A 9,680-nucleotide genomic window follows, 5' to 3' on the forward strand; every position below is an offset into this window, starting at 1 on the left:
AGCACCCTTTCAGAGGCTGGTATAGTTCCCCCCACCTCAGGAATTATGAGCAGTGTTATTCTGTATTGCTATAGAAATAACCAGCCGTAGAAAATTAAAAACACACTGGTGTAATTGAGCTTGAGGCTGTGTTTAAGGAAGCTTTTTGATCACAGAAAGAAAGTGTTCAAATATGATTCAAAGATCAAAGCCGAAATTCCTTGAAGTGGTATATTCTTTATTGCAGCGCTGGATGATGCACAGGGGATCTCTCCACCTATCGTGCATACCCAAGGCGGAAAGCAGTCTTGAATTTATACAATCAGTCTATCAATATTCTACAAGCGCCTATACATATTCCTTACCTATCCCCGCCTTCCCTCGCTTCTCATGCTAATTAGCCTTTTGACACCTTGCGCCTGCGTAGAGCCTCCCAAGAATTGTGGGCAGGGGTCTTTGGGACGTGGGCAGGGGTCTTTGGGAGGAAGACCCCGAGTCTTCCTCACAGTGTACTTTTCACCTTTGGTCAGGAATCTGCTGAGCTGGCATGTTTCTTAATTGCAAGCGCTGGTTGTTGCTAATTCTTCCATTTGTTGTATCTTTATAATGAATTCCAATGTCCAGTTTTGAGATTTATAGTCCTTCCATTTGTTTCTCTGTCTGTCTGCCGCTTCCTTATCATGAGTTGCAGCATCTTGTTTCGAGATATACAGTCCTTGTCTGGGGATTGTCCTTGCCTCCCCAATGCCTCCCCACTGCCTCCTTAATCAAATACCACAAGGAGTTTCATAATTCCACAGATCAAACTATGACCTGAAGCATTATTTCAACTTCTACAGTAGTTTTCAAGGAAGAGTTTTGAAGTGCGGTAAAATATTGGAAGTAAATAACAGCCTGTTGCCCAAACCCTATTTATCTGAACACAATATTCCCTACTACATAGGCTACAGGAAAAATCTGCATGAAGGTAAAAGGAAGCAAAGCCTGCTGGCAAGTATTTGAAATTGTTTCCATTTGTGTTATATATTAGCAAGAGCCACAGTCTTGAGAGAAGACTTTCACTAATGTGTCAAGGAAGTAAGTAACCCCGTTACAAAAAGAGCCCTCAATAATCCAAGTTGCAACACCATCATGGCATGGATTGACAGCTCCCATAAATGACCCAGTTTCCCAACTTTCTGATCTGCATATCACTAGCAGGCTGTTAGTGCAACTCTCTGTGCAGTCTGCTCCAAGCAGTAAGAGTTGTGAACACAGCTCCTGCAGCCAAAAGTACCTGTTACTCAGATTCATACATCACCAACAGAAGATGAGCATTGTGAGGAATGTGTTAACAATTCGTGTCCATAAAGAACAATTCTGTTTGAATCCTGTCTGCCTCTGGGTCCTGCACTGGCAATTTAATTCTTGAACCACAGATGCAGTGTGTCCCAGTCTCCCCCTCATTCTAGTCAATTTATCACGTCTTCAGAAAACACTCCTTAAATTTATGAACCTGTTTGCTTTTGTTATTCTGGACTTCTATTTCTAACAGTTACAGCCTTTTTTTCCTGTCTTCTTCGAGATTAACTTAACACTGCTATAGATGTGTCTGTGAATGGCTGGGGAAGAATGTTTTAATTACTCCTGAAGCGTCAAATAAGAAAGCTGTTGATTTAAAGATCAAAGCCGAAATTTTCTTAAGTGGTATATTCTTTATTGCAGCGCTGGATGATGCACAGGGGATCTCTCCACCTGTCGTGCATACCCAAGGTGGAAAGCAGTCTTGAATTTATACAATCAATCTATCAATATTCTACAAGCGCCTATACATATTCCTTACCTATCCCCGCCTTCCCTCGCTTCTCATGCTAATTAGCCTTTTGGCACCTTGCGCCTGCGTAGAGCCTCCCAAGAATTGTGGGCAGGGGTCTTTGGGACGTGGGCAGGGGTCTTTGGGAGGAAGACCCCGAGTCTTCCTCACAGTGTACTTTTCACCTTTGGTCAGGAATCTGCTGAGCTGGCATGTTTCTTAATTGCAAGCGCTGGTTGTTGCTAATTCTTCCATTTGTTGTATCTTTATAATGAATTCCAATGTCCAGTTTTGAGATTTATAGTCCTTCCATTTGTTTCTCTGTCTGTCTACCGCTTCCTTATCATGAGTTGCAGCGTCTTGTTTCGAGATATACAGTCCTTGTCTGGGGATTGTCCTTGCCTCCCCAATGCCTCCCCACTGCCTCCTTAATCAAATACCACAAGGAGTTTCATAATTCCACAGATCAAACTATGACCTGAAGCATTATTTCAACTTCTACAGTAGTTTTCAAGGAAGAGTTTTGAAGTGCGGTAAAATATTGGAAGTAAATAACAGCCTGTTGCCCAAACCCTATTTATCTGAACACAATATTCCCTACTACATAGGCTACAGGAAAAATCCGCATGAAGGTAAAAGGAAGCAAAGCCTGCTGGCAAGTATTTGAAATTGTTTCCATTTGTGTTATATATTAGCAAGAGCCATAGTCTTGAGAGAAGACTTTCACTAATGTGTCAAGGAAGTAAGTAACCCCGTTACAAAAAGAGCCCTCAATAATCCAAGTTGCAACACCATCATGGCATGGATTGACAGCTCCCATAAATGACCCAGTTCCCAAACGTTCTGATCTGCATATCACTAGCAGGCTGTTAGTGCAACTCTCTGTGCAGTCTGCTCCAAGCAGTAAGAGTTGTGAACACAGCTCCTGCAGCCAAAAGTACCTGTTACTCAGATTCATGCATCACCAACAGAAGATGAGCATTATATACATGTACCATATAATTTTAAGGCAACATTATAGCAATGGTTATTTCTAGCAAGTAGTAATTTATTTATTTATTTATTTAGTGCTTTACTCATTTGTAGGTCATGCTTTTCTACAAACCATGTCAGCATACGTGAATGGATTATTTCAGATTTTTATATTAAAACAACAGATAAGACCAAGTCGGTCCCACTAATGACATGGAACACTGCTTTAGCATGTCTGATGCAGCAATTTGTAAGTACACAGAGCTTACTCCACCCTAAAGACTTGATAAACAAAGAGACGTTTAGAAAGCTAAACTGTGAAATGACTGAAACAAAAGGGTGTATTTCTAGCTTCAGTTCCCTAAAGCATTTAAGTACTTCTCAGAAACAGAAGACAGGACAATGCCCTGAAGAGCTTCAGTCTAGTTTTAGACATGATGTAACAAAGCTAACTATAATAAAAGTAACATATCCAGTGTTTCAGTAACACCGAATCCCTTTTCTATGTTACCCACCTTAACCCACACTGCAGGTCAAATAGCTCTACTGTAAGCACTGCTGTAAGCCCCCAACACACATGTTAAGAGGAGCGTAATGCACACCCAGAAACTCAGTTGGAGCATCAGCAGCTTCCTGGTCTGCGTACAGCTTTTTATACATGCATGAATTTACAGTTAACTGGCAAATGTTCAAACACCACAAAGAAATGAGCAGCACATCACAATTTAGGACTCTAGGCTGACGTTAGGAGCAGACTTTCAAGCATTTGTGGAATAACCACATAGCTTTAAATACGGTGATCTACTGTTTCAAGGAAAATACGCTGAATAGCCCAAAAACACAACTCAGTTCTTCTTGAACCACTTCCATCTTCAACTAAACTAATAAAGCCACAGATTTCCAAGAACTTTGAAAAGAGCATCTTCCCACACGCTGTCTCCTTGTGTCTATTACTAACATGCTTATTTGCCACCATCTATCATCGAAACACGTGCTCAGCTAACACCTAAAGTACTGACTGTACTAACTCACCACTGTGTCTCTTATTTTTTTCCTTCATCTTCTGAGATTTGATTTCCTCAAGTGTTTTTATTCCAAAATTCAGATTGCCCTCTGAAAATAGGAAACAGTTCATGAGACTGGCTTAGAGGCACTCACTGAGGACCACAGGTCCTCAGGCTTCTTAGCGCTCAGCAACTTTCTGAAGTATTTAGAATAAAGCCTGGCAACACTCCTCACAAGTGAAAGAGCCAGAGAACCAAGGGCATTTTGCCCCTCCTTTCATCCTTCAGGCTTAAAAATGTAGTTTTAATTTTAATCCATTTACACGATATTAGATCCCTCTATCGTTAGATATGGCTTATCAACAGTGGTTGCAAGGCTGCACGTGCGGCCATTTCAACTCCATGCTGTGGCCCTGTTTTGTTCTCCAAAAGTAAAGAAAAGGAGTTCACCTTTCTGACCCAATGGGCACATGATGGTATTCATGGCAGAAATGAGATCATGGAAATAACCGAGTCCATTCAGCACCCCTACATTTTGTTGTGTTTTTACACCACACTGCTTTTGAGTTAACTGTCAAGTTCTTCTGATTTATCCTACTAAGGTGCTGGAATACCTTGTTTAGTAGCAGTAGAACTGCCTTTGCGAGTGGAAATCACCCGTAATCCATTTTTGCCTTCCGCAGCTGGTTGCTGGACGGGAGTTTTAGTTTCTTCTTCCTCAGAAAGTTGGTCTGAAGGGGAAAAATCTATTCAGTTATGCATAGACCAGATTGTTCATGATTACGTAGCTCATGCAGTGACACTTCAGCCCATGCTTCATATAAAAAACTTTGTTGCTCTTTTGTTTTGTTTTGTTTTTTAAAGAGCTACACTGACCTGATGAACTCCTAAGTAGAATACACTAGGACAAAACATCTAGGACTCTAGATTCTCTCTGCAGCTTTAACTACTACACAACACATTGGTCTTCAGACAGAAAAAAGAAATTTCCTTCCTAGTTTCACATAGAACTTTACACAACAGACCAGCTAAAGCCAGGAGTGGTTCCAAGCTTTCCTCCAACGTTTCAGGTTCTGTCCACTGACTGCCGGACAAAGCCACCAGTGACCTGGCCACACTGCCTGCCCTATCGCTAGTCAGACCTCAGGTCATCTGTGATTTCTACATTCCTTTACAGCACAGATTCCTTCAAGAAACAAAGATTTACACAATCATTTACAGCACAAATTCCTTCCAAGAACCAAAACATGCTCACCATCATCATCTTCATCATCATCTGCAGCATTGATTACAACTGGAGGGTGTGTAGGGCTTGGGACATTTTCAGAGTTTTCCACTTTCATCACCCCCTTAGCTGTGGAGAGGGATTTGACTGGACAGAAAGTTTGTTTTGCTGCAGTGACATCTGAGCCACTTTCAAAGCATCGTCCGTGGACTCAGGCGGACTTGGCAGTGTAGCTAGAGGAAGAGGAGGATCATCGGTAATATGACAGTTTAAAACTTTGACCACAATTTAGCAAAGAGGTGGTAGGAAAGGCAGATAACCCGCACAGACAACGAATTCAGCATCTCCTTTTGCCCATCCCATCACTGTTTACACCGTCAACAATGACTTCCCTTCGAACAACAACACATCTCCCTACCACCCAGCAAAAGATGAAACAACAGGAAGCAAACTGCAAGGCAAACATCACACAAAGCCAAGAGAAGCTGAGCACGAAAGCAGAAAACAAACACCAGCAGTACACTCGGTGCAGTACACCTATGACTGCAGACCTTTTCCTGTACTCACAAATGAACAGTTACCTGATGCCCCCTACAGGATTGGCACCCACTAAGTAATACTCCAAATTAAGTCTTCAGCGCTTAAAGAAAAAGGACCTAAACCCACTCTTGCTTGGTGGGAAGAATTGTCCATCGATGTAACATCCCTTTGCATGATGAAAAGCACAGTTGGCTTTCTGACAGCCTCCCGGCTGCTTCTCCCAGTAGCAAGGAATCTCACTGCACTTTTTCTGAAGACAGAAAGAAAGAAAAGCTCGTGATAACATGCACCTGAGGCTTGCAAAGAGATGCGCAGCTCCAGATCATGACAGCTGTCACAACACAGTGCTGAAACATCATTCCAAAGGTCAGTTTCTCAGTTCAGTGGAGTATTTCTGGGCATATTCACAAAGTTTGCATAAGCTGGAACCACTATGCACATTTAGATTTGTCATCATTCAGTTAGAGAAGACAGGCACTCTCAGACACCAGTTGAGGGTGGGTTAAACTAATACACCTAGGATTATACTAACATTATTCAGAGGGAAAAAGAACATCTGAAATTGCCTAGGTTAACCCTGTCTAGAACTACTTCTTGGAGACTTAGTTCTTCTGCACCTTTAACTTTCCCCACTTCCTACCCCAGGCAGCTAGAACAGCGTTATCAGAAGGACTGTGGGTCAGAAGAGACCTGAGAGTTCATTATCAAGCCTGCTCCCATGACGATAGAACAGCCTGTTTATTACCCCCCTGCTCCAGCAGGTTTTAGCAGTCTATTTAACAGCTATTCTGCATCTGTTGAGAAAACTGTCAGCATCTAATAAAAATATATATATATATTGCTAAGACATACCTAAGGCATTGATTTTATTTTCCTCTGCTTCCTCCCACCCCCTCTCTTGGTAACAGAAACCAGTATGATTTTGAAGCAAACAAATCTATCCTGCAAAAGCACAATCAGTACACCTACGGCACTGAAAAATGCTTTTGTTGATTGATTTTGAGAACACATCGTTAGGCACTCACGTCAATTTCCATGTGTCTGAATCGGCAGACGTTCCTGAAACAACGACCCTCCTGCCACAGCTTGCAGACCGTCTCATTGCCCAGAGCAGCTTCGCAGTGGCGGTAGGCACATTTGTCTCCCTGGAACCAAAAGGAAACCAACGAGGAAAATAGAGTACAGCCTCAAAAATGGCCATGCTGCTGCCTAATGTTGCTACAACTGAATTCAGAATCTATCTGGTTCTCAAGTTAACCAAAGACCAGCGTGCTTCCTCCTCCTAATCTACTCCTTCCTGAAAAAAAATGGGAAAAAAAAGCAAAGCAAAGGAAAGCCAGCCATACCTTGGTACAGGTAGAATAGAAATAGAAGTAGCAATCGTCTCCTTGTTTAGACATGCCAACGAGTTCTGCTAACAAGCTCGGCTTCTCTCCACAGGGCCTTCCTCTGCTCTTGGAGAGAGCTGTCTTCACCCTTGCTTGGGCTGAAAGTCTTCTACTGGCTTGTGAGCAGGGAAATCTTCTTTTGAAAAGTAACCCTAAAGAAAGTAACAAGTGAAAAATAATGAGGAACCAACATTTTTCCAGCTTTCTTCAGTTCATCAAATCAAGTTATCAGTCTCTCGAAGAGAGCAAAGCCTTGAAATCAGCTGTTACATGAACTAACTAAATATGAAAGTTCCGTAAAGCTGCCAGGAGCTTTGTCAGCAAGTGTTCTCTTCCACATCCTCAGTAAGATGACTTGGAGCACATCTGGAAGCCTGAAAACGGAGTCACTCCTTAAAAAACCACCTGATCATACATGCAAGTCAATAATCAACTCTGGCTACAAATAACTTCTCTAGAACACAGTTAGGACGCATTAAACAGTACGTTCCAGGCACTGTGGGTCTTCCATTTCACCTACCTGGACAACCTCAGCAAAGTTATCGATCTTCAAAGACTTCCAGTTAACTTCTCCTGTAGGCCAAACCAAGACTGAATCCGTGAATTAATAATAAAGGGGTAGGAAGAATTTTCCTCCTCACTTTGCCAAGGGAACCTCTCATCCACAATTCAAACATAGGATGTGCTTTTAAACAGCTTATAACTAATAGAGGAAGCAAGTCCATTTGAATGCTCTCTCAGACTGGAGACAGCCAGGGTTAGTTAGCTCTTCAAAAAAATAAAAACCAAAAAACAAAACAAAACAAAAACAAAAAACCCAGCGCATTTAGAGATGAGCTCGTGATTCAAAGTGGCTGCAAAAATGAGGCTCCATCTTCCACAGCCGGACAATTTAACTTTTTTTTTTTTTTTTTTAATTTAAAATTCGGTATGTTCCAATCTCTGGTCTTCAAGATTTCTTCACCTATTAAGAAAACACAAAAACCTTTCCCCGTCTTTATTACCTGTACAGCAAAAAACATACCAGTGCATATAAATCCACAGATGTGCATACGCATACACACATCTGTGTTTATACACACACGAGGAGGGAGTGAGAGAAAGTTAGCGAGAGCGACAGTGAAAATCAGAATTTTTGCCTTTTCGACACAGAGAGCGCGTAAAAATTCTCTCATTTTGAGGGAACTAGAAAAAAATGGAGGCTCTACAAAAGATTTTGATGAGTATGCCTTCGAGGCCGATGCTTTGTAACATGAGTGATCTGGGGGCCACCACACAAATATGCAGACGTATGTACATGCATACAGGATAAACAGATCTATACACACAAGCGTGCACAGTATATGTTGTATGATCTCCATAGCGAGAACAACTCGTAGCCCTGATCAGACACGTAGAGTTGCAATCAATTAACAGCAGGAAGACAGCAGATCAAGGGTACAGCAAGCTTTGAGAGGCAGGGGAATGCTCACTTTGCCAGTGGCATGACTGCATGATGCCAAGGATTTTGAATTAGTTGGATTTTTTGGAAGCAATTGGGTTTTTCTTTCTGCGCTGTAGCAAATACCACAGGTTTGCCACCAGGTGCTGTTCCCTAATCCATATATCCATCCTCATCCATTGCTTCAGGATCATGAAAGGTTAGAGAAGACGACTTAGGTCCAATTTAACAGCCAATGATTTTTCGATGAGCAGAGCTGCAACAGATTTTATTTAGCCACAAGCATTTTTTTTTCTTTTTTCTGAGATGAAGTCAGAAATTTTAATTATTATTATTTTTAAAGACACTAAACACAAAACCTGCAACCAGACCAGATAAAGTTCAAATTAGAGTGATTCTGAATCCTTTCATTAAAACGCTGCACATTTCTGTGCAAATTATTTCTGACTCTTCTGGACAAAAGTGGATGAAATAGTTCTTACAAATTAATAATCAAAGGTTGGAACCTTTTACTCACACAAACACTAGTGAATTTTCCAGGAAATATTTTTTTGGCAGGGAATTTTCCCAAATCTAAGATAAAGAGAGGAAAAGTTGGCTTCTCATATTAGTTACTGCTTTTGACTGCTGGGCAAAGGGAATAAAAACAGTAGTTAAGTGCAAGCTTTCCTTCTCTTCTTTACTATGGATAGGAATCGTCACTTCACACCTTTAGCACCTTCAGAAACACACCCAGTGCCATGCAGGTTCCTCTGCATCTACTTCTAACAATTACTGGTGCTCCTTAGCATGGAAGTTTGACTCAAAACACTCTCCAGATTTAGCTCTTTTGACTGCCCAAGGAGCTCATCATTTTGCTTGTTGCCTTCCAGTTTCCTGAACAGACCGGGAACACTGTTCAGAATCTGAATAGATCTGGTCTAAGGAATAGGAAGAAAGCAAAACCAAGCATACCTCGCAGCCCTAAATTCCAAAAAAGCAGTCTCATTTTAAAAAGGACCTCAAAAGCTTTTTTTTTTTTTAAACTGACACCTGCTAACACGGCAATCCGGGCGCTAAACCAGCTGAAGTTGTCCCTGAAAGCCTGAATAAAAATGAGTAACTCTGGTGCATTCAGCAGGTCTGTAATAGAAGTTGGTAAGATTTTTGATTTCTTTTTTTTTGCTCCAGGGTGCTGGAAAAATGTTTGCATTAAGAGATTTTGAACCTTTTCTACCAAACAATTAGAGATGCGCTACAGTGCCAGTAGCTGGGGGTCTGGAAATACACACCAACAAGTGTCATAAGCTTTGCCTTTGCTGAAGGAAGATGAATAGTACCAAGAAAATCTGTCTAGTTT

At 41.5% G+C, this 9,680-nt stretch overlaps 1 pseudogene; it reads right to left on the reverse strand.

The window, feature by feature from the left end:
- LOC137848830 (kinesin-like protein KIF27) overlaps positions 1-9,427 on the reverse strand; it is a 34,014-nt pseudogene extending 24,587 nt beyond the window's left edge.
- Positions 9,428-9,680: the final 253 nt, after the last annotated feature.

The sequence above is a fragment of the Anas acuta genome, unplaced genomic scaffold (genome assembly GCF_963932015.1).
Source record: "Anas acuta unplaced genomic scaffold, bAnaAcu1.1 SCAFFOLD_181, whole genome shotgun sequence".
Lineage (NCBI taxonomy): Eukaryota > Metazoa > Chordata > Aves > Anseriformes > Anatidae > Anas > Anas acuta.